Source organism: Macaca mulatta, chromosome 7 (assembly GCF_049350105.2).
Source record: "Macaca mulatta isolate MMU2019108-1 chromosome 7, T2T-MMU8v2.0, whole genome shotgun sequence".
In the NCBI taxonomy this organism is placed as follows: Eukaryota; Metazoa; Chordata; class Mammalia; order Primates; family Cercopithecidae; genus Macaca; species Macaca mulatta.
Window position 1 is genome coordinate 16,818,440 of NC_133412.1, and position 25,282 is coordinate 16,843,721.

Consider the following 25,282-nt stretch of genomic DNA (forward strand, 5'->3'; position numbering starts at 1 on the left):
ACCCGGGGAATGTGGTCTCCTTTGAAAAACTCACTGTAGCATGGCCTGAGTGTTTAGAATTTGTCTCATAAGAAAATTCCTTCATTTGATGAAATGATTTAAATGTGACTATGGTCTCAATGGTCCGGGGGAAAGGCCACTTACAAATTCTCTTTATGAGAGATGTGAGTTTACTATTCTACCTGTGAAGGAACAGCCTCTCTTGTTGGGTTTAAGAATAGTTTTTAGCAAAATATCTTCTGTTCCAAAGTCAAAATCATTTAAATGGGTTCAAAATTCAGCTCTACATCTGTTTCTAATGCCTGAAGGAAAAGACGTTTTTAGTTCATGGGTCAGTGGGTGTACAGCTTGAATGCTAAGTCAGGAAGTAAGAAACTTGATTATTAGAGAGATGAATATCCAAATATTTAATATTTTTAATCAACACTTACACATGATTGGAAGTAAGAAATGGGCTTGCAGTCTCATTCCAGAGCCAACGCATCTAACCATCCTCCGCTCATACACTCATCGCACATTAGGTTTCACTGTAAAAGTTAGTACCCATCCCTGTTTACTCTTCTTTTTTTTATTTTATTTTTATTTATTTATTTATTTATTTATTTATTTATTTATTTTTGAGACAGTCTTACTCTGTTGCCCAGGCTGGAGTGCAATAGGACAATATTGGCTCACTGCAACCTCCGCCTCCCAGGTTCAAGCAATTTGCCTGCCTCAGCCTCCCGAGTATCTGGGATTACAGGCATGCACCACCATGCCCGGCTAATTTTTTGTATTTTTACTACAGAGTTTCACCGTGTTGGCCAGGCTGGTCTCAAACACCTGACCTCAGCTGATTCACCCACTTTGGCCTGTTTACTCTTTCTTATCGAAGAGACTAGTATTTCAGAATCTTTATCAACAATAAGAAAGTGTTGTGCTCTGATATTTACAGACCTGTGCTAGACTCTGGGAGGCTGAAAGACACAGGCTTGAGGGCGGAAAGAGGTGAAGAGACACAGCCCTAAGGGTCTTAGTTTATAGAACAGCTACCCAAACACACGACATGCAATGCAGGGCAACTAGAGCCAAGAGCACACAAGAGGCTCAGGCAGAGCTCCTCTGCAGAGGGCCGAGACTCCTGGCCCGTTTGCTGGAGGATACCTGCATCCTTAAAGAAGGGAGAGGCAGGGACACAGGACAGCATTGCAGAGAAGACGCACGGTGGGCTGGTGGTTTGATGGTTTGAACAAAGGCAGTGGTTGGCAAGTGCACACAGGATTGAGGAAATAAGCACCTCACTTAAGGAGGATGAGAGAATTCGTAAAGGACAGACTGGGAGGTGAAGGCAAAGAAGCAAGTGAAGGCACAGATGGCAGAGGTCATAAAGCCAGGCTTGTGTGCGCCAAGTGTCAACCCGGTGCCCCTTTATTAAACTTCCATCTACCTTCTGTCAGTGTTAACTTAGGAAATCCCGGTGGAGTGTTTCATTTCTTTTTGTTGTTGTTTTTGGTTTTGGGGGGCTGGATTTTTACTCCCGACAGGCTGTACCTTCAGGTCTACACCATTTGAACTTGATACGATCAGCAATTAGGAAAAATAGGGGAGATGAGAGGAATTCCATGGCCTTAATCACATGATAAAGCAGCAACATAATTCCCGAACAGGTAAATGTAAGAATAGTAATTGAACACTTTTCTCGACCACCTGAAACACAGATTCCATTCTGGCTGTATTTTAAGTTGGTGTTTTTAATGATTCGATTTTTAACCAATTGCTTCATTCTGATTCTGAGAGAAATACCTAATGGACAAGGCCGCTGCCTTTTCAGTGTAAAAAATAACTTGCTTCTATTCCCATAGCACTTGCTAATTCGCAAAATGCCTCACTGTGTGTCCCATTTGATCAGCACTACCATCTCCCAGGGCAGGTAGGGACAGAAGTATTATCATTATCCCCATTTTACGGGTGAGATAGTTGAGCTTCAGCTAGATCCTGTGACTTGCCCCAGGTCGCCTGGCTTGAGTCAGACTTGGGTCCCAACCCTCCAGACCTATGGGGACTGCGTAAGGTCTTCATCAAGATCCCACTTTTTCTCTACCTAGCTGATTGCTTAAGATTTTTTCTCAAATTTCTTCAAACTTTAAAGAGCTTTTTGATCTTCTGCAAACCACTTTTTAGACCATATCTACCCTAAGGAAGAAAACTTTACACCTTATTCTCTGTGGCTACCAACTGATCAGAGGTAATGTTACTACTCAAAGCATTGCTTTTTAATCTTCCATAACACCCCTAGAATATAGGAATTGATGTCCAGATTTCACAGGTGTGAAATGAGGTGCATTGTTGGTCAGGGTTCTCTAAAGGGACAGAACTAATAGGAGATATATATATACACACACACACACACACACACACGGTGTGTGTTATTAACTCACATGGTCACAAGTCCCACAATAGGCCATCTGCAAGCTGAGTAGCAAGGAGAGCCAGTTCGAGTCCCAAAACTGAAGAACTTGGAGTCAGATGTTCGAGGGCTGGAAGGATCCAGCATGGGAGAAAGATGTAGGCTGGGAGGCTAGGCCAGTCTAGCTTTTTCATGTTTCTCTACTGGCTTTATATTCTAGCCAGGTGTGCCAGCCGCTGATTAGAAGGTGCCCACCCAGATTAAGGGTGGGTCTGCCTTCCCCAACCCAATGACCCAAATGTTAATTTCCTTTGGCACCACCCTCACAGACACACCCAGGATCAATACTTTGCATCCTTCAAACCAACCAAGTTGACACTCAAGATTAACCATCACAGGTGTAGAGCAATAAAGTGATTTGATTTGACCAAGCTCACTTAGCTCATACTTGACAGAGTAGGAATCCCAAAGCCCTCAACCACACTAGCAGAAAAACGCCCAAACGGAGGTGGGAAGTTGTAAAGCAGTGATTCTCTGGCAGGATTTCTGGCTCCCCTGCATCAGAATCACAGAGGACTCCCGTTAAACTTCAGATTCCTTTTCCGAAATGTGTCAAGCTGAAACACACACCAGAGAATCTCCATTTTTTCAGATCCTCAGAAGATTTTTACCAACACCAAAAGCTAGGAAATACTGGCAGGAGGCATGGCCAAGAGAATGGTATAGCTCAACCCCAGCAATACAGGGCAAATATAATGGAAGGAGGGAAGGATGGAGGGAGGGAGGGCCAGGTGGTGGAGGACACTGAATGAGGTTGGATTGGAGATAACAGGAAAGGGACTAGAGGAAAGGACTTGAGGTGTCCCAGAAGCCAGAGTATTTTCATGTATTAGGAAGGGACTAGCTTTGGTAGAGGAAAAAGATCACTAAATTAAGAAGATACTGGCCTTTCAATCAACAAACCCAGCTGCCTCATCATATTTCTCCTGGAAAGGAAGGAGGCCTGACTTGGGAGGCAGATCTAGATCTGTTTCCAACTCTGCCTCTAACTCCTCTGTGACTCTGAGCTAATCACTTGACATCTTGGAACCTCAGTTCAAGTTCAGCATCAGTAAAATCTCGCCCTGGCTGGGGAAGGTTGGGTGGGGGAGCAGAACGATTGCTAATATGTCATGCAACGCCAAATTTTCAGGAGTTTCCACCCTCTCCTTCTTTAAGCTCATCTCTATCCAACGTCTTTAGTGTTGCCTTCTCCAGCAAGACTCGGCAGGAAGGTTTGGAAGGCTCTGAAGCCACAGAAGTGTTGTGCACAGAAGCAACTTAAGCCCAGGCCACAGTGGAAGGAGCCAGGCTCCAGCAGAATGATGGTCAGGTGTGGCTGCACACTTGCGACCTCTGAGGGCACCAAGCATCTGGCAGCCATCCTCAGGGAGAGATTTCCAAAGTCTTTATTGGTTTTGTTGTTTGTTTGTTTGTTTGTTTGTTTGTTTGTTTGTTTAAGACAAGGCCTCTCTCTGTCACCCAGGCTGGGATACAGTGGCATGATCATAGCTCACTGTGGCCTCAAACTCTTGGGCTCAAGAAATCCTCCCACCTCAGCCTCCCAAGCAGAAATCCACCCACCACCTTGGCCTCCCAAAGTGCTGAGATTACAGGTGTGAGCCACCACGCCCATCTGCCAAAGTCCATATTTGAAAGCTGTCCAGCCCAGGATTTCTGTTAAGAGACACGTTCTGAGCTCCAGGAACGGCGGATGTGCTCTTTAGACTTAACAGTGGCCAACTGGAAGCATTCCGACTTTGAGAAAAACTTAAGCACCTGTTATAAAAGTCTAGTGTATGTCACACTGTCACAATATCCTTTCTGTGGGCTATGGAAAGCTGGAGGAGCATTGTTTCAGACACGGTGGCAAACAGAGGACTGGGGCTTGTGGTTCTGCCATCCCGGTTTGGAAATGGGAGAGGTCTAATCTGATCAAGGCAGAATCTGGATTAAGTAGAAATATATTCAGAGCCAAAACAACAATCAATAATATTCTTTATGGAGAGACCTGGAACTACATCCTCCATGAAATGGAAGAGTAATGCTCCTTCCAGCCCTCCTAAATTATTTGTTTAACATATAGGAAAGGTATTAATCTCTAGCCACTCACACCCCTCAAAACTTCTAGGGGGAGGTTTTATTATACAGTATTGAGAACACCCAGTTCTGCTAGGAGAGCTGAATATTAGAATTTGGAGGATGACTTTACTCAGGGTTTAAAAGAAAAAAAAGCAAGGACAATTCCTCCTACACAGTTGACCCCCAAACAACAGGGGTTTGAACCATGCAGGTCCACTTACACATGGATGTTTTCTCAATGAAAGTTACACCGAGTCTGCCTGCCTCTCCTGCCTCCCCTTCCACTTCCTCTACCTTGTCCTCCTCTGCCACCCCTGAGACAGCAGATCAACCTCGCCCCCTTTCTCCTGCTCCTCGTTCTACTCACTATGAGGACAAGATGAAGACCTAATGAATAGTAAACATATTTTCTCTTCTTTATAATTTTCCTAATAATATTTTCCTTTCTCTAGCTTACTTTATTATGACAATACAGTGTGTATTACATATAACATACAAAATACGTGCTAATCAGCTATTTATAGTAGGATATTAGTAGTTAAGTTTTGGGAGAGTCAAAAGTTATACTCAGGTTTTTTACTGAGCTGGGGGTCAGCACCCCAACACCTATGTTGGAGGGTCAAGGGTCAACTGTATTAGTTCACTAGAGCTGACATAATAAAGTACCACAATTTGGGTAGTTTAAGCAACAGAAATTAGTTGTCTCAGTTCAGGAGACAAAAAGTCCAAAATCAAGGTGTCCAGAGAGTTGAATTTTTTCTGAGGACTGTGAGGAAAGGATCCATTCTAGACCATTCTCCTTGGCTAGCAGATGGTTGTCTTCTTCCTGCATCTTCATGTCATCTTTCTTTCTTTCTTTTTTTTTTTTTTTTTTTTTTTTTTTTGAGACAGAGTCCTGCTCTGTTGCCCAGGCTGGAGAGAAATGGCAAGATTTTGGCTCGCTGCATCCTCTACCTCCCAGGTTCAAGTGATTCTCCTGCCTCATCCTCCTGAGTAGCTGGGATTACAGGTGCATGCCACCATGCCCAGCTAATTTTTATATTTTTAGTAGAGATGGGGTTTCACCATGTTGGCCAGGCTTGTCTCAAACTCCTGAGTCATCTTTCTTGTATGTGTGTCTCTGCATCTGAAATTTCTCCCTTTTATCCCTTTTTATAAGGACACCAGTCACAGTGAATTATAACCCATTCCAAGAGTTTCATTTTAATTTGGTTGCCACTGTGAATACCCTACCTCCAAATAGGGTCACATTCTGAGGTACCAGAGGTTAGGACTCCAACATATCTTTTTGAGGAGAATACAATTAAACCTGTAACATCTCCCTTTCCACAAAATCTAGTTCCATAGTTCTAAAGGAGGGAAAGAGCATCAGAATTAATACCTTCTCATGAATAAGGCACACTGGGGGCACTAGGAGAAGGGATTCAGTCAGAGAGACAGGCTCTAGAAATCCAGCCAAGAAGAAGGTCCTGTGTAACTTTTACATTTTCTTTGCACATCCAATTAGAAATGAGAAAATAGGAAGACTCTGAGTTCTTCAGCAAATGGCCAGATTATGAGTCCATTGACTGGGTAATTTATAAAGAATGAGATTTATTTCTCACACTTTCAGAGGCTAGAAAGTCCAAGATCAAGGTGCCAGTAGGTCTGGGGTATGGTAAGAGCCCAGTCTCTGCTTCCAAGGTGGGGCCTTGAATGTTGCAACCTCCAGAGAGGAAGAACTCTTTCCTCACATGGCAGAATGGCAGAAGAGGGCAAACCCACTTTTCCAAGCCCTTTTTATAGAATCGTTAATCCATTCATGAGGATGGAGCCCTCATGACCTAAACACTTCACATTCGGCCCCACCTCTCAGCACACTTGCATTGGAGATGAGGTTTTAACCTGTGAATCTTGGAGGGAACACAGACATTCACACCATATCATAGATTAATGGACTTATCCATAGATGGCCCTCAAATGCCAGAAGGGCTCTGCATAGGAACCCAGGGACCAGACCCATCTATGGTCTGGCTACAGAGAACAGAAAGAACACAGGGGTCAATACAAGCCTGCTTGCATCCATCTGGGGCCCCTCCCCACCCAAATAAGGCCCTACAACCACCTTTTGGAGAGGAGAAAAAACAGACATAGGAGCCTGAAATGTTGAGAATTTACCCCAAGGAGATGTTTCCACAAAGGTGACTATTTTAAACTGAAAGACACTTTCAAACCAAAAGAGTGAGTCTGAGATGCTTTAATCGGCAAGTTGAAAAACTAGAAACATGTTTTCTTTTCTACCCATCTGGGGGAGGGTACTGGAGCAAGATTAGCTCCATTATGGAAAATAAAATTCACATTTTCTTTGCACATCCAATTAGTAATATAAAATTGTCAGCCCTTGTTCTCCAGTTCCCTACACAGGGAAATGGAGTTACAGAGACCAAGTGAGAGGACATTTTGGGGAACATTTAAAAATCTAAACCCTGAACAGAGGTAGATATGAAATCAAGAATGAGGTGAACACTAATGGGAACATCTGCACAGATGTTAGACTGGGTTTCAATATACCTGAGTAGATACCTTTACTCTGACCCAAACCTACCTTACATAAAATCTCAACTATGTGGCCATGACCATACTGGCCATTTTCCCTACCTCATCTGTATTAGTCAGGGTACTCTACAGGGACAGAACTGATAGGATAGATGTATATATAAAGTGGAGTTTATTAAGGAGTATTGACTCACATGATCACAAGGTGAAGTCCCACAACAGTCCATCTGTAAGCTAAGAAGCAAGGAAGCCAGTCCAAGTCCCAAAACCTCAAAAGTAGGCAAGCCAACAGTGCAGTCTGCAGTTTGTGGCCAAAGGCCCAAGAGTCCCTGGCAAGCCACTGGTGTAAATTCAAGAGTACAAAAGCTGAAGAACTTGGAGTCCGATATTTGAGGCCAGCAAGCATCCAGCATGGGAGAAAGTTGAAGGCCGGAAGACTCAGTAAGTCTACTCTTCCATTTTTCTCCTGCCTCCCTTATTCTAGCTGTGCTGGCAGCTCATGAGATGGTACTCACCCAGATGGAAGGTGGGTCGGCCACTCCCAGTCCACTGACTCAAATCTTAATCTCCTTTGGCAACACCCTCACAGACACACTTAGGAATAATACTTTGCATCCTTCAATCCAATCAAGGTGACACTCAGTATTAACCATCACATCATCCCTTTCACAAGTGCTTTCCTGTGAAACCCCAAGCCCATCTTGCTCTTCCTCCTGTACTCTCCTCCTGCCTCCCAACCTGCCTCTGGATTTTAACCATTCTCCAATGTCTTTTTTTTTTTTTTGGAGACAGAGTCTCACTCTGTCGCCCAGGCTGGAGTGCAGTGGCGCGATCTCGGCTCACTGCAAGCTCCACCTCCCGGGCCCACGCCATTCTCAGCCTCCCAAGTAGCTGGGACCACAGGCGCCCACCACCGCGCCCGGTTAATTTTTCGTATTTTTTTTAGTGGAGATGGGGTTTCACCGTGTTAGCCAGGATGGTCTCGATCTCCTGACCTTGTGATCCGCCCGCCTTGGCCTCCCAAAGTGCTGGGATTACAGGCATGAGCCACCGCTCCTGGCCTCTCCAATGTCTCAGTTCATTTTGTGTTGCTATAAAGGAATACCTTAGGCTGGATAAATTATAAAGAAAAAAGGTTCATTTGGCTCAAGATTTAGATGACTGAAAAGTTCAAGCTTGGGTGTCTGCATCTGGCGAGAGTCTCAGGCTGCTTCCACTTGTGGTGGAGGGTGAAGGGGAGCTAGCATGTGCAGGGGTCACATGGTGAGAGAAGAGGACAGAGGGAGGGAGGAGGTGCCAGGCTCTTTTTAACAACCAGCACTCATTGAAACTAATGGTGAGAATTTACTCACCTCCAGGGAAGACGCCAATCTATTCAACTGCCGCCATAACCCCAATATTTCCCATTACCCCACCTCGACACTGGGGATCAAATTTCAACATGAGGCTTGATGGGGACAAACAAATCAAACCATAGCACCCCTTAATCTGTGCACTCCCACTTTTACAGCACAAGCCTAATGCATGCAAAACAACCGCATATCAAAAGCATTCTCCAAATGACCCTCTTTCATCGTGAAAGGGAGCTTGCTGTTAGCACAAGAGCCAAGCAAGCAACAGCTCTTGGGGAAGTGATAACATCAGGATCTGATAGTGGAGCCCATGCCAAATCTCAGCAGAGAGCCCCTGCTAGGACTGTGCATGAGACTTGGCACTGGTATCCTCAAGCCACAGAACCATTTCTGGAAAAGCAAATGGAAGCCAGAGGGCAAGGGAGCCAGAACAGCAGTGAGGCAGTGAGGACCCTGAGTTCAGCCCACAAGAGCACTCCCCTCCAAGGCAGCACAACAAGTAAGCACAGGCTTTCCACCTCCTTCAGGCCAGATGTTTCTCTCCCCGTTCTAGCTGAGGGCTGAAATATCCCTTAACTAGTTCGGTGAGTGTGTTGTTGGTTATAGCTTCTCTCTATATTTCTACAGCCCCTACCTCTCATATCCACCTGCTCCAGGGCACACAGCCCGTTCCCTGCAGACTGAGGTCCTGCTGCTGGGCTCTGAGTGGAAAAGACTTTAGCATTTTTAACAACCTGCTACTCAAATCTCAAATTGTGGGCCCTACACCAGCAGCTTCAGCATCACCTGGTTGCTTGTTAGAAATACAGGCTCCATTGCAGACCCACTGAATCCAAATCTGCATTTCAACAAGACCCCAGACAACTGTGAGACAGAGTCAAGTTTGAGATACACTTCTTTTTCAAACTGGGTGTAAATGGAATCACCTGGGGAGTTTTTAAAAATATTGATGCTTACCTCCCACCTCCCAAAATTCTGATCTAACTGACACAGGGTGAGATCAAAGGATTATGGGTTTTAAAAGCTCCTTAGATGATTCGACTGGGGAGCATAGCTCGAGAACCAATGCTTCACTTCTCTACCACTTGGATCTTCTATCTGTTCATTGATTCTCTTTCCAGTTATTCAACAAAGCAAATTATAAGCTCTCTTTTTCTATTTAATTTTATTTTTAACTTTTATTTTAGATTTAGGGAGTACATGTTTGTTACCTGGATATATTGCATAACGTTGAGGTTTGGGGTATTAATGATCCCATCACCCAGGTAACGCGCATAGTACCCAATAGTTTTTCAACCCTTGCCCCCGTCTTTCTTCCCCACTCTAGTAGTCCCCAGTGTTCCCCTAATTGCGTCCGTGTGTACTCAATGTTTAGCTCCCACTTAGAACATGAGGTATTTGGTTTTCTGTTCTTGTGTTTATTTGCTTAGGATAATGGCCTCCAGCTGCATCCATGTTGCTGGAAAGGACGTGATTGTGTTCTTTTTTACGGCCTTGTAGTGGTTCATGATGTATATGCACCACATTTTCTTCATCCATTGCATCGTTGATGGACATCTAGGTTGATTCCACAGCTTTGTTATTGTGAAGAGTGTTGCAGTGAACATATGAGTGCATGTGTCTTTTCAATAGAACTTTCTTTACCTTTTGGATATACACCCAGTAATAAGATTGCTGGGTCGAATGGTTAACATTCTGTTTTTAATAAACCAAGTTATAAAAAGATTTTAAATCAAAGCTTGGTGCTGCTAATTCTAATGAGTCCAGAGCTTATATTTTTTATCTTCCATGGAGGTAGGAGGTCTGCAGAAAGTGGTGGCAGACACAGGCCCAGTCCAGGAACTGACAGCTTTTCAACCACATCCTGGTTTCCCCTCCGAGGGTAGAGCAAGGGCTTGTCCTTTAGTATCTGGACAGAAGGAGAATTCTAGGGGCAGAGCAGGCAGTTGACTAGCCTGAAGGGTGTATTGGGCTCCTGGTTAAGAATCGATAACTCCCCAATGGAGGAGCTAAGCTCCGTCCCTTTTTTTAGGTCAAGCCTAGTAGTGATGAACTTCAGATGAACACCCTCAACACCAGCAAGCTCTAGTTACCTGAGCATTAGCCCAACCTGGTCCCCCTCCAAGAATGACAATACCAACTGGCAAGAGGCTGGGATCCCAAGGAAGCTGGCAAAAGGGGCTCTGCTTACATCAAAAAAAAGTCCTGCCAGTCACAGTGGCTCAAGCCTGTAATCCCAGCACTTTGGGAGGCCAAGGCAGGCGGATCACCTGAGGTTGGAAGTTCAAGACCAGCCTGACCAACATGGAAAAATCCCGTCTCTACTAAAAACACAAAAAAATTAGCCGGGTGTGGTGGTGGGCACCTGTAATCCCAGCTACTCAGGAGGCTGAGGCAGGAGAATCGCTTGAACCTGGGAGGTGGAGGTTGCGATGAGCTGAGATCGTCCCATTGCACTCCAGCCTGGGCAACAACAGTGAAACTCCGTCTCAAAAAAAAAAAAAAGTCCAAGAAGGAGGGTGGGAAGCCTCAGTCCAGAGTCTTTGCTGAATGTGAGCCCTTTATTGGGCCACAGGGTCCCTCTCATTTCTCAAAGAATAGGCTGCCTGTCTAGGGCCTTCCCAGATTTTTGGACCCAAGTAGGCTTAATCTTCTATATGGAAAATTGGCTTATATTATAATCTGAGTAGTTTTATGTATTTATTGTAAAGAAAATTTACCCCAAAATGGGTGTCTGAAGGAAATGAAAGAAATAGGAGACCTGTCCCCCAGTAATCTTTTTTAAAAGTACAGGTTCTCATCCACCAGGTACATTTGGGAGGAAGAAAGGGGGCAATGCCTCAGAGCGGTTGTATGACCTTCAATGAGTCATCTCCCAGATCTGAGCCTCAGCTTCCCAATATGTAAAATAGGGAGACTCAGTTGCAATTATCTGTAAGGGGCACCTTCCTATTTAAACCGTGTATGGTCCTACCTAAAGGCTGAGGCTTTAATTTTAAACACTTGCAATAACCGCTACAATCCCAAAATTTGGTGACATAGTTCCTCCTGATTGGAACTTGGTCCCTACGTCCATCAACTAAGGCATGTGTAGAAAATTCCTGAGAGGATGTTAGGGGAGATAATACAGGTAGGACGGGGTATCATCAGCCCTGACTGGAGGTTGATGATGCTCTTGTTTTGTTCCACTTCATGGAGCAACAGAGACGAATGAATCTTTAGAGCCCAGGCCAATCAAGCTTTCACCACCACCTCTCCACCAAAATATGCCCTTTCCAAGGTCACCAACAACTTCACATTGTTAAAAAAGTGGCAGAGCTTACCCTTAGCTGACTACATCTCTCAGCAACATTCCTCACTGTTGACCTCTCCAGCGTCCTTGAAATATTATCTTCCTCTGGCTTCCATGACACCCCACATGCCTCATTTTGCACCTACTTCTCTGACCACTCCTTCCTGGTCTCCTTTGTTTGTTTCTTCCCACCTCCCCAAATACTTAGTGTTACAGTGCCCCTGGTCTTTAGACCTCTTCTCTTTTCTCTCTGTATCTACTCCCCCTGGTGATCTCACCCATCTCATGGCTTTAAAACCACTAATGATTTCCAACATTACATCTCCAGCCCTGACCTCTCCCTGCTACAGCACATCAAGTGAGCCTCAACTGACCAGAGATGTTTGAGATAAAGGAGCTTGTATTCCCAGGGCAAGAGAGGGAAAAATCACCTTGAGGCTAGTCAGTTTTTATAGCTTCCTTTGTAGAGGAGAGTGAGTACTTACTGCTTACTAGACAAGCAGCATGTTTTTCAAAAGTCAAAAGGAAGCTTATGAGGAACAAGGTAATACTCTCTAGATGGCTGGCCTTGTCTTAGGCACATTCATTAATTCATTTTGTGCACAGAAATAATATGTCCATGAACCTGGGGGAACCACTCTTTTGAGAGACCTTGTCCTCGGAGTTCCTCTGACTCAATATTAGGAGCAAGATAGAGTAAGACACCTATTCTTTCATGTATGCCATATGTATGAATGAATGAAACAAAGGCATAGTTCTGCATTGGTTAAAAAAAACAAAAAGCCCACTAAAAGGCAATGGTATATGTTCAGGAATCATATTTTGAAGACCAACTATATCCAAGACTCACGGCAGGTTTTGCATGCCACTGATGCATCTGCATGACCTTCCCAAGGCTATTTGTCACAGCGGCCCCAAAATCCTGGCCTCTATGGGCCTAAGTGTTCTGGAGTAAATAGGCCAGGCCAGCACCCCTGAGAAGCAGGGGCTCACCCCATCCTAAGCCACCTTCCCAGTCTCTAAGCAACCTCAGCATCAGTGGCCCTCTGACCCCATCAGCCTGTGTGTCCCTACTTGTCTGAACACATACAATTTTCTTTCTTTTAATTGGCAGATTTTGGAAAACAAGTACATAAGTGAACACAGAGCAAAGTGTTTAGTCTGGGAGCTATTTCTCGGAAGTCTCTTTTGAGAAAGAGTTTCTAGCCCTTCCCCACTTTCATGAGATTAGAGAGATAGGAACAGGTACGTGGAGGGAGGGGTCCACACTCTGGAAAACATTTCTGGATCTGATAACCACCCTAATGAAGCCCCAAAGCTATCACCTTTGGATGGGTTTCTCAAACATGGAATTCTACCAGGATTTCTGTCAACAGGCCTCCTAATCCCCTCTCGCCTGCCAAGCCACATGCTACACAAAAGTGAAGAACAAGCAAGGCATTGAGACACGTGTTCTATCCAGCCAGGGGATGCGCAACGTCTGCCCACGCAGGCTGCATTATTATCAGCAGGAACTGACAGAGGGGTCTGTTCTCCCCTCTCCAGGCAGTGGAGGTGCACTTCCCGCCTCTGACCTGTGGCTCAGCCCGGTCTCAGCAGAAATCCCAGGGGAGGTTCCGGCCTTGCTCGCATCCTGCTTCCTGTGCTAAGATCTGGTCGGAATGAAAGATGGTAAAAGGTCTTTTATATTGAGAAGGCCTTTACAAAGCTTGCCTTTACTATTTTATAATCTCTACATTTTATTGTCCTTTTAAAATCACAAAAGTAAGTAGAAACGTGAGGAGGCGCTGCTTTATTTATTTGCTCTCCCATTCAACAACTGGGCTGCTGCATTACCAGTTCCCCCTACTCTTTGATTCAGAAATGGACACTAGAAATTTTTCCCACTTGTGACTGAAGCTGCAAACACTTCAACCTGTTTTCAGTTACCCTGTTGTACCTCACAAGATTCCATCCTCTTTTCAGTGGAAAGAAAGCCATGGCCGAGGCAGTGCAGGTCTAGTGTGGTTCTCAGACTCTCTGGGAGCAGCTGGCACACATTCAAGAACAGGGAGTTCCTGAAGGGTGGCTGAGGACAGATCATGGGACCGGAGGTGAGAGGCGCCCCAAAGGGTTGGAGCCCTCCTTACAGGCATGAGCAGTGGGGTCTGATGCACCACGGTGAGGGCATTCAGCAGCCAGGTCCTGAGTAGCTGAAACACAGGATACACAGAGGGCAATGTCTTAGAGCCACACCAACTGGGTAGGACTGAACAGATGGTCATTCAAGCCTTTAGGGTGTATCAGCAATCCATCAGAAAACTTGTTAAAAGGCAGATTCTAGGCTCAGCTCTAGATTCCGATCCAGCAGGCCTGGGATGAAGACCAGGCAGGAATCTGCATTTTTCCAGTTTTTCCAGCTGCTTCTAATGTAGATGGACTCCGGATTGCCATTTGAGAGACACTGATGTAGAATAAGTTCAGTTAGACTGGAGATATTAGCCAAGGTAATTTCGAAAAAGAATGTGCTTGCTCAAAGCTCTGACAAATTTAAGGTCAGGGGCTAGAGAAATGAATATGGACACACTCACAGCTTAAAGGTTAGGTTGGGAGGCCCAAAGGAAGCACAGGTTCAAAGGCACAAGGGAGTCGTTGTGGTGAACAAGGCTCAGAGAAGCTTCTGGAAGCCCATGATCTGGCAGATGACACACACGATAGTATGGCAGATGGTACATACCAGGTAAACCCTAAATGCATAAGGTTTGTATTACTTATAGGAAAACAAGACATGAGCCTAAGCAAGAGGCCTGGCCCCTCCAAATCTACAGTTAACGGGCAGAGTCCTTTAGAAGCATGGGTCCATTAGGGAATTTTACCTTGCCTCAACAGAAACGATGGTAAGCGTAGGTGTTGCAAGGAAGCCATAGTTCAATTGCTCTACATCTATTATCCCAGCAAGGACAATGCTAGTTCTATGAGAAATTCTAAAGATGACACAGCTCTATTGTCAAAGAGCTTATGATATAATCATAAAGCACTTTAGAAAAACGGTCTAGTTAAGTAAGCCCAAATACTGGATAGTATTGAAGCAGTTGACTGCAATCTAGAGTACAAAGTGGGTCCTGTGCAGCCAGGAGAAAGCTCACAGAGTAGGCAGAGGGTTGGGACTAAGTGATTTAAAGCCCTTATAATTCTTACTGCATGGCCCCTTTTTCCAGCAGGCCTGACCATGTTATGTTCTATGCAATTCACACCATCTGAAAATACACTGCAGCTCCCCGTTCCCCTCCCAGTGTTAGTTCTCACCTTGCAGCTTTTGGGACCCACATTCAGCTTCTTGCCCTGTTCCTATTCTCATCTTCTGATACGCCATCTTCCCTGGTAAGGTTTTGCCATGCCCTTGAACATGACATTAGATACGACTCCAGTTTTGACTCTTACTACACTCTCTCTCCCCACTCATGGCACAGTGATGATTTGCAAACTCCCTCCAGCCACCTTGGATATATCATGCTCCCTGATCCAACCTGGCCCCTGATCCTTGTATCCTTGTACCTTGGTATGATCTCCACGGGCAGCAGCTCCATGGGAATTTTCCAGTCCCAGAGAATTCATGCACTCATGAAGGGAAAGAACAAATGGGGTGAGTATGAAGGCAGAAAGGAGAGATGGAAGATAAGGAGCAACAGTCAGACAGGAGAACCCATATTTTGAGATCAACGATAACATCTTCCCTCTCAATCAGGATACTTCCTAATCTCAAGTACTCTATTTGGAAGGGAGAGATCTGTAGTTTCTGGGCTCAAATAAAGGTAATCTTTGGCTTGAAGCACTAGGCAAGCACAGCCTTCTACATCTTGATGGAACCTCATGGGAAGGTGGAGGCTGAAGCACAAATGACATGTAAAGGAAAGTCTGGTGAGATTGAGCATTAGTGGAAGAACTTCGGTGGCCTGGCCTGATCTTCACCTGAGCCAGGTTCCTGGAGGCATGTTCTTGCTAAGCTTCGTCTGTGGCCCCAAAGCCTTTGGGGATTCAGAATCAATGAATATTCTGCAGTCTGGTCTCCACATGACCCCCAACTTGCTTAGGCTCATCACATGTTACATGGAACATGATTCCTTTGAGTCATTGCGGTGAACAAAAGGACCAAAAGGAATCATGTTCCATGTAAGAACCCATCTTCTGAACACCCCACTGCACTCTCACTGGTAGAAGACAAATCTGATGCGCTAGGGAGTTATATAGTTTATTTCTTCTCATTTCAACCTCTCTATTTCTCAGACACACATGCACAGGTGCACACACACACAAGTGCTTGTGCACACATATACACACACAGAGAGGACTTTGAACTGCCTAAGGGCAAGAATAATTCCATATTCATGTTCCACAATGCCTGGAGAAATCTTTTCATACAGTAGGTCTTCAAAAAATCCCACTAACAAGCAGCATTCATAATAGTAAAGTAAATGATGCTGCTACAGATCTGAGCTGTGGGAGGATCCATGAAGACTGCCAGGTATGAATATCTTCAGGGTCTGTCTCATAGGGATGCAGTCCCACAGATGTCCATAAGCCCCTTACCTCACAGCCTCAAATTAATCAAGCAAAGAGACTAACAGAAACTTGTCAAGTCTTGTATCTCCTTAATTTTACCTTATGCTAAGTTTCTGTGATAGAGAGAAGCTATGGCTGGCCAGCAGTCACCAGCCATAATCCAGCCCTTGGAGGCTTGGAGATCTATAGCCTAGATTGAAGAGTGTGGCAATGGCTAGGAAAGTAAGGATAGGTAAGAATTATCTATTGTATCTACTCTATAAAATTGTAGAAAAGCCACTCTTCACTTTCCCAAGAACCTCTCATTGATAAAGATTTGCAGAAAGTGTCTGCCTGGGGTCCCCGTTGTTTCTTTTACGTTTCCTGAGTCGCCCACAGCTGTTTCCCTCCTTATAATCATCTCATTATCATTGGATGGCAGCAGAGACTTCATGAGAAAGCTCATGGGGCTATGGTCCTGCCTCCTTTGCACGAGGATGAGAGGTTTCAGGAGACCTTTTTCATAAGGGCTTGTCCAGGATTTGGGCCAGTCCCACAGGATTCCAGATTCTTGAAGTTTGGCTGAAAACCTTGTGGGAAGAGAAAACCCTCTAAGCAGGAGAAAGCCAACATATATTAAAATGTTCTTGTCTTCCCAGATAGGCTGTGTTTTGTGAATAGGGCGACATGTTATTTCTCCCAGGAAAAGAAAAAACAAAACTGATTCAAAATGTACTGAGGTAAAAAGAGTTGTAGAAGCAAATTAATCTTCAGATTTCCTAACTTTTTGTGTCCCATAAATAATCTGTGGCCTTGTCCCAGAGAGAAAAGTGTCTGCTATTTTGGCAAACTAGGTATCTCAGAGAGAGAACAGAATTGCCCTGTCTTGAGGAAAGACCACAAGGGCAAACATAAATGAAAAGAACAAAGACTCTGTATTGTTGAGTTGAATGGCCACCCAAATATCCCAAAGAATGAACTTTAACTTTCTCAACAGAAAGGCAACCACAAGAAGTCTGGCGGCTCATGGAGAAAGTTCCTTTGTGAATACGTGGCCTTTACAGTGCTTCATCTTTACACAGAATTAACTCCGGGCCTGAAAGATGTGTGCCTTTTCCTGGTTTGTTTTAATGGCAGACTCAGAACACCGGGTACAGTTTTGCTTCTGTCTTTAAAGTTGTCCTTGCTTTGCCCTCCAAGGCCTGTAGCCAGTCAAGCATTTTTGGCGAGACAGAAACACTCTCTAATCCCAAGAATGCCCAGGAACCAACAGACATAGGTGGTTCCTAAGCTTATTTCCTGTGTTCAGATTCAAGAGTGGAATCCCAGTTTGGCCTGGCTACAGAGGCTGGAAGGTAGAAAAGGTGAAAAATTCTCTAAAATGTTTCCAGGTTTTCTATTTACTGGATAGGCAACAAACCAATAGCTGTTTGGAGGAGCTAGCTGGCTGGAGCAATTTTCCAAGAATTTCCAAATAGCAGTACGTGGCCTAAGAAAGGGAGGTACCAGGAAAGGAGAAAGAAGGGAGCAAAGTAAAAAATGATTTATTGGTGCCCTTAGCAATATAAAGTTGAAGTGGACAGCGCAGCCAAAAGTATCTTGCTACTGCAGTAGGGAAATTAGCCAAGGGTGGTGTCAATTAGAGATACAAGGGGTGGTAATTTCATTTGAGAAGCCAACTCTAGGCAAAGGGTATGGGTGCTGAGCAATTGCCCCAGCAGCCTGCCAAGGTATGTGCTATTTGTTTTCATCAGGACTGTGGATAGGGGTGTGTGTGCGTGACAGAGAGAGAGACAGATAAAGTAGGTCATCCTATCGAAAGAGAAGGTGAAAGGGTTGAGGAAGGCCTCTCTTCTCTCTGATTTATTGTAGAGCAGGAAGAGTCACTGTCTGTAATACACAAAATAAGGAAAACAGGAAGTCAAACTTTCAAGAAGGCAAAGGGAAATCAAAACCAGGGATAGGACAAGGATGAATGAAAACACCTGGCATAGAAGTGAAATGAGAAAAAAGGAAATTTTGCTTTCTCAGAAATACACAATTGGTCTGAGCCTCATTCTTTGGAAGTTAAGTCCAGTCCTTCTGAAAAAGATGTGTAAACCACTGAAGAGGAACCATGATGATAATTCACCCCTTGCAGGCTGTGGGAGAGGAGGTTTGGAAGACAGGTGGGAAGTTGGCTCTCTGAATGCTGTAGACAATGAGGAGGTACGTTGTCCTTTGAGAGGTGATAAGGAGGCAGCCATCATTTAGTAAAGTACTATTGTCCCCTAATGATAGATGTGCTTAGGTATTTCTATACCAATGGTTGTAATGAAAAGAGTATAAACTTAAGTCAAACAGACACAACTTTTCTTTGTGTATACAACAGGAATAATACTTATTACCTCAATCTTGGCTACAGAGTTAGAATGAAATGGCACCTGGAACATAATAGATGTTCTTTAGATTTAATTTATTCTCTTTTCCTCTTCATGCCAAGATAAAAGAGTACCAGAAGAAGAAGTTTGAGACACATTCTCTAGAGACAAAAAATGTAAATGGCATAAGATAATCAGTGGCTTTACCCACTGATTCTTGCAATGAAAAGTTGGGTGTAATGGACAAGAAAAGAAGGGATGAGAAACAAAGGACAGTGGACAAATGGAATTCAAAACCAGTTGTGTATTTCTGGTTCTGGATCTCAGACACTAAATGTACAGCCTCTAGTTAAGAGTGGACCATCTCTCACAATGCCTGGAGACCAAATGAACTAATCCAGAAGTTTTAACTAATGTGAAAGAAATACCAGATAAAACAATGAAGAGAAGCTATAAAGAATAAGAGATGTGGCAAGAAATATAAAGTTGGAAAGGTGATCAGTGAATCACATGAAGAAATAACTAAAAATCAGGCACAAACAATATTAATTAACTCAGATCTCTATGTTCCAATGTCAGAGCATGGACGACAAAAAACAAGATTCCAACACTGAATGGAAAATCTGATCTCAAAAGCTTCACCAGTGGCCAGGTGCAGTGACTCACACCTGTAATCCCAACACTTTAGGAGGCCGGGACTGGCAGATCTGGCCTGAGGTCAGAAGTTCCAGATTAGCCTGGCCAGCATGCTGAAACCCCATCTCTGTTAAAAATACAAAAATTAGCCAGACGTGGTGGTACACACCTGTAGTCCCAGCTACTTGGGAGGTTGAGGCACAAGAATTACTTGAACCTAAGTGTTGGGACTGCAGTGAGCTGAGATCATGCCACTGTACTCCAGCCTGGCCAACTGAGTAAGACTCTGTCTCAAAAATAAATAAATAAATAACCAGAACTTTTTGGAATGGAGCTCAACATTGAAATATTGCAAACATGCTGAGAAGGGAAGACAAAGTAGTTATAGACCTAAATAATGCTCTGTGTTGCTGACGGCATTACTCACAAACTGTAGGCACAGATATAAAATGGTACACATTTCATGGAGGGTAATTGAAAATATGTAGTGAGTGTTGTGAGGTGCCATCAGACTCTTCCTTCAGAACCAAGGAGCCATTCTCCTAGTTGCAAGAGGATAGCCTGCTGCATTGGTTTCTGATAGCTACTGTTACAAATAGTACCACAAATTTCATGGCTTATGTTTTAGGCAAATGCTAAAAGTGTTTTAAACAAATGTACTATCTTATAGTTCTAGGCATCAGAAGTCTGAAACGGGTCTTGTGTGACCAAAATCAAGACGTTGGTAGGGCTGCATCCCTTTCTGGAGGTTCTTGGGAAGAATCTACTTTGTTTCTGTCGGAGTTTTCTGGGATTTTTTTTTTTTTACCTTCTTTTTCTTTTGTCTATTCCAGTCTTTAGGGGCTGCCTGCCTTCCTTGGCTCATGGCCCCACTCCACCTTCAAAGTTGAGTCTTTCCTATATTACATTATTGACACCCTCTCCCTTCTGCTTTCCTTTTTATAAGGATCCTTGTAATTACACTGGACCCACCTGGATAATCCAGTATAATATCTACATCTTAATTTCATCTGCAACCTTCATTATTCTTTGCCATGTAATCTAACATATTCAGAGACTTCAGGAATTAGGATATAGACATCTTTGGGGGCTGTTATTCTACCCACCATTTCTGACAGCCACTCACAGCTGAGTCTCTCCCCAGGAGTTATCTTTGGTTGAAAGCAGCTGCCTCAGGCAAGGTTATGCTCCACAGGAAAAACTGGCATCCAATGACTGGCTGATTGAAGGCCCAAAGGCCCAGCCCCTCCAATGCCTCAGTATGGAACATTCCTCACTAGCCATCCCAGCTCCAGGGCCTCCTTGAATCAACTGAAGCCATTGCTGCAATGTATTCCAAAATTCAGCTTTTGTTCATGACTAGCCTTGTTCTTTTAGGTCCCACCAAGTTGTTGTTCTCAAGAGCTCTCTCCAGTATCTTCCAGGTAACAAATCTCCGTCTCAAAGTGTTTCATGGGAAACCCAACCTAAGGCAGTAGATGTCAGGAATGGTCAGAGGAAGCCGACTCTAAAATAGAACTTAGGAGATGGGCACCTGCCAGCCCATTAACAATGAGGATCCCATCACTAGTGAAAACTGAAGTATGTATGGCCCTCATATGTTATACTGCTATGTTAAAATATTCCTTGATACAAGTGGAAGGAAATGCACCAAAAGATGCAATATCTTTGACATTTGAGCCATTCTGGGGAAACTGGGATTGCAGATGCTGAGTATTATCTATGTACTGGGAAAAAAGAAGGGAAATCTGGGAAAGGTGAGTTGATCAATTGTCTATTGAAATCAAATTGTGATAGCCAGAGGACTTCCTTGTCAGCATTAAAACGTGACTCTCATCTTGTCTAGTTTGAAAGCAGAAAAATCTAAGAATCAAGTCAAGGACTTAATTATAAGTGTAGTACAACTCAAAAAAAGGTAGAATTCTCAATCCTAGCAAATCTTGAAACTCCAGATCCCCTCAGAACCATTTGCTCCTATAGAAGTGATGCACTCCTCTTCAAGTAAAGACCCCTTAGTTGAAGACAACACAGGGTTCTCTGCCTGTAAAACAATATGTCTTCCCTTGGGATTTAGCTCACATCTACCCTCCTGCCCACTAGAGTCAGCTGCAATAGAAGCTGGCCAGGAAAGTGCTGAGTCAGCTAGGAAAATAAAGCGCCCATACCCCAAAGGGGCTGTAGGTCCCAGCCAAAATGTGCCAGCAGAGGTAGGTAAACTGTAAACGGGACTAAAGTCTGAGAAGCCTGGATCAAGGGTAGTAGAATACAAATTTGAATAAGGGAGACATTGTTGCTGTGAAGATACTCTCCTACAATACAGGGTTTAACTCTGGTAGACACCCAGGCAGATGGTGGTTAACATTCTGCTAGCACAGCCCTTGGAAACTACCATATTCTACCATAATAAATTATAAAAGGAGAAACCAAAAGGCTCGAAGGGGTGGGCATAAAATGTAGAGATAAAATGGAAGCTGGAAAACCTACCAGCAGATGATGTTCTAAGACATATCAGAAAGACATTGTGCTCACCAGAATGATGAGAGATGTAATGGGAGCACAGCAGCAACAGCATCAAGAAACTCAGTGGTGCCTGTCCTCTGTAGGCCAAGCTGATTATAAAAATTAAAAAGTGGTAATCCCTTACCCAGTTTCCAGGACTAAACCAGTTTTCAGATCTTCCAGTGTTTGACTGAAGGAGAGACCAGGTACCCAGAAAGAACAGCTCTGCGGTGCCGCAGCAAGTGTGTAAGGTAATGACTGCCTCAGTTTTTCCTAAAGGACCTATAGCCATTTACTCAAGTAACTCTAAACTGAGGAAAAGGGAATATCCTGACACTTTGAGGTTGATGGAGGCAGGGTCAAAAATAACATGGATATCTAGGGAACTGAAGCATCATCATCCTTCCCTTGTTAGAGGGCATAAAGGGGGCAGATAATAGAGCTGGGCAAGTTGGACCAATGAATCTTACAGTTGGTTTTTTCAAAAGACAAACAAAATTGACAAAACTTTGGTTAGATTAACCAAGGAAAAAAGAAAGGACTCAAAAAAAATAAAATTACAAATGAAAAGAGGTATTAAAACTGATAGCACAGAAGTACAAAGGATCACAAGAGACTACGATGAACAATTACACACCAGCAAATTGGATAATCAAGAAAAAATGAATACATTCCTGGAAATATACAACCTGCAAAGACTGACTCAAGAAGAAATAGAAAATCTAAACAGACCAATAACAAGTAAGGAGATTGAATCAATAATCGAAAACCTCCCAACAAAGAAAATCCTAGAACCAGATGGCATTAATGGTGAACCCAACCAAGCATTTAAAGAATTAACATCAATCCTTCTCAAATTCTTCCAAAAACATGAAGAGAAGGAAACACTTCCAAATGCATTTTAATGAGGTCAGCATTATACCAATATCGAAGCCAGTTAAGGACACTACAGCAAGATAAAATTACAGGTCGATATTCCTAATGAGCGTAGACACAAAAATTCTCAACACTAGCAAACCAAATTCGATAGCACACTAAAAGAATTTTATGCCATAATCAAGTGGGATAATTCCTGGAATGCAAGGATGATTGAACATATGCAAATCAGTAAGTGGGATACACTACATTAACAGGATGAAGATTTATGACCATCTCAATAGATGTTTTTAAAAAAGCATTCAACAAAACTCAACATTGTTTTATAATAAGAATTCTAAACGAGTTGGGTACAGAAGAAATATACCTCATCATAATAAAGCTATATATACCAAGCCCACAGTTAACATTATACTCAATGATGAATAATCAGGAGCAAGATAAGGGCACCCACTCCCACCACTACCAATATTATTGAAACTTATAGCCAAAGCAATTAGGCAAGAAAAAAAAATAAATTGTCTCTGTTTGCAGATGATGTAATCTTACACATTTGGCCAGAAAAACATTAGAACTAATAAGCAAATTCAGTAAAGTTGCAGAAAACAAAATCAGCACATAAAAATCAGTGTGTTTCTATATAACAACAAAGTATCAGAAAAAGAAATAAAGAAAAAATGCTATTTACAATACAGTCAAAAACAATAAAGTACTTATGAATAAATTTAATTAAGGAGAGATAAAAGATTTGTACACTGTACATAAACTGTAAGGAATTGATGAAACAAACGAAAGAAGACATAAATAAATAGGAAGGTATCCCATGTTCATGGATTTTTTAAAATTAATATTATTAAAATGTCTATACTACCCAAAATAATCTACTGATTCAATGCCATTCCAATCCAAATTCTTAGGGCATTACTCAAAGAAATAGGAAAAACAATCCTGAAATTTGTATGGAACCACAAACGACCCCAAAAAGCCAAAGCACTCTTGAGAAAGAACAAAGCTGGAGGCATTACATGTCCTGATTTCTAATCATATTAAAAAGCTATAGTAATCAAAACAGTATAGAACTAACATTAAAACAGACACATAGACAAATGAAACAGGATAGAGAGCCCAGAAATAAACCCACACATATAGGGTAAACTAATACTTGACAAGGGTACCAAGAATGCACAATGGGTAAAGAATAATCATTTTCATACACAGTGTTGGAAAAACTGGATATCCACATGCAAAAGAATGAAACTGGACCTCTGTCTTATAGCACTAAAAAACAAACAAACAAACAAAAAAACCCTCAAAATCAAAAACACAAATATAAGATCTGAAACCATAAACTCCTACAGGAAAACACAGAAAAAACTTCCTTGACATTGGCTTCACAATTACTTTTTTGATATGACACCAAAAACACAGGAAACAAAAGCAAAAACAAATACGACTACATCAAGCTAAAAAGCTTCTGCATGACAAAAGAATCAGCAAAATGAAAAGACACCTGTAGAATGGGATAAATATTGGCAAACCATGTATCTGTTAGGGTGTTCACTTCCAAAATATATAAGGAACTCATACAACTCAATAACAAATAATTATTATTATTTAACTAAAATTAAATTAAATTTCACTTTATTAAATTAATAACCCAAGTAATTTTAATTTATTAAATTAACAGCCTAATTAAAATAGTCAAAAGACCTAACAGACACTTTTCTAAATTCATAAAAATGTCCAACAGGTTCATAGACAGGTGTTCAACATTGCTAACCATCAGGCAAATGCAAATCAAAACTACAATAAGATATCACCATATACCTGTTTGTATGACTATTATCAGTAAGACAAGAGATAAGTGTTGGTAAGGATGTAGAGAAAAGAGAAAAGTTGTGTACCCTTGGTAGAATGTAAATTGGCACAGACATTATGGAAAACAGTATGGCGTTGCCCAAAAAATTAAAAAAAGAACTACCATATGACCCACCAATCCCACTTCTGTGTCTATATATCCAAAGGAAATAATATCAATTTCTCAAAGAGATATCTGCACTCTTGTGTTCACTGCAGCGTTATTCATAATAGCCAAGACATGGAAACAACTTAACTGCCTGTCAACAAATGAATAAAGAAAATGTGGTGTACGTGTAGGGAAATATTATTCAGTCATAAAATTGGAGAACATCTTGCTATTTGTGACAACGTGGATGAACTGGGAGGGCATTATGCTAACTGAAATAAGCCAGAAAAATGAAGACAATACTGTATTATCTCACATATGGAATCTAAAAAAGTCACACTCACCAAAACAGAAAGTTGAATGATGGTTGCCAGGGGCTGGAGGTTAGGGGAAATAATAGTATGTTGGTCAAAGGATACAAACTTTCAAATACAAGATGAATAAGCTCTGAGGATCTAATGTACAGCATGGTGGCTGTATTTAATAATACTGTATTGTGTATTTGCAATTTTCTAAGAATAGACTTTGTGTTCTCACCACAAAAACAAAAGTGGTAACTCTCTGAGGTGAAGGATATGTTAACTAATGTAATTGTGATCATCCTTCCTTTACAATAAATACTTATATCAAATAATCATGTTGTACATCTTAAATAGATACAATTTTATTTGTCAATTATATGTCAATACAAGTAGTGGGGGAAAAACAAAAAAAAATTGCATGAGCTAATGACCCAAGTCC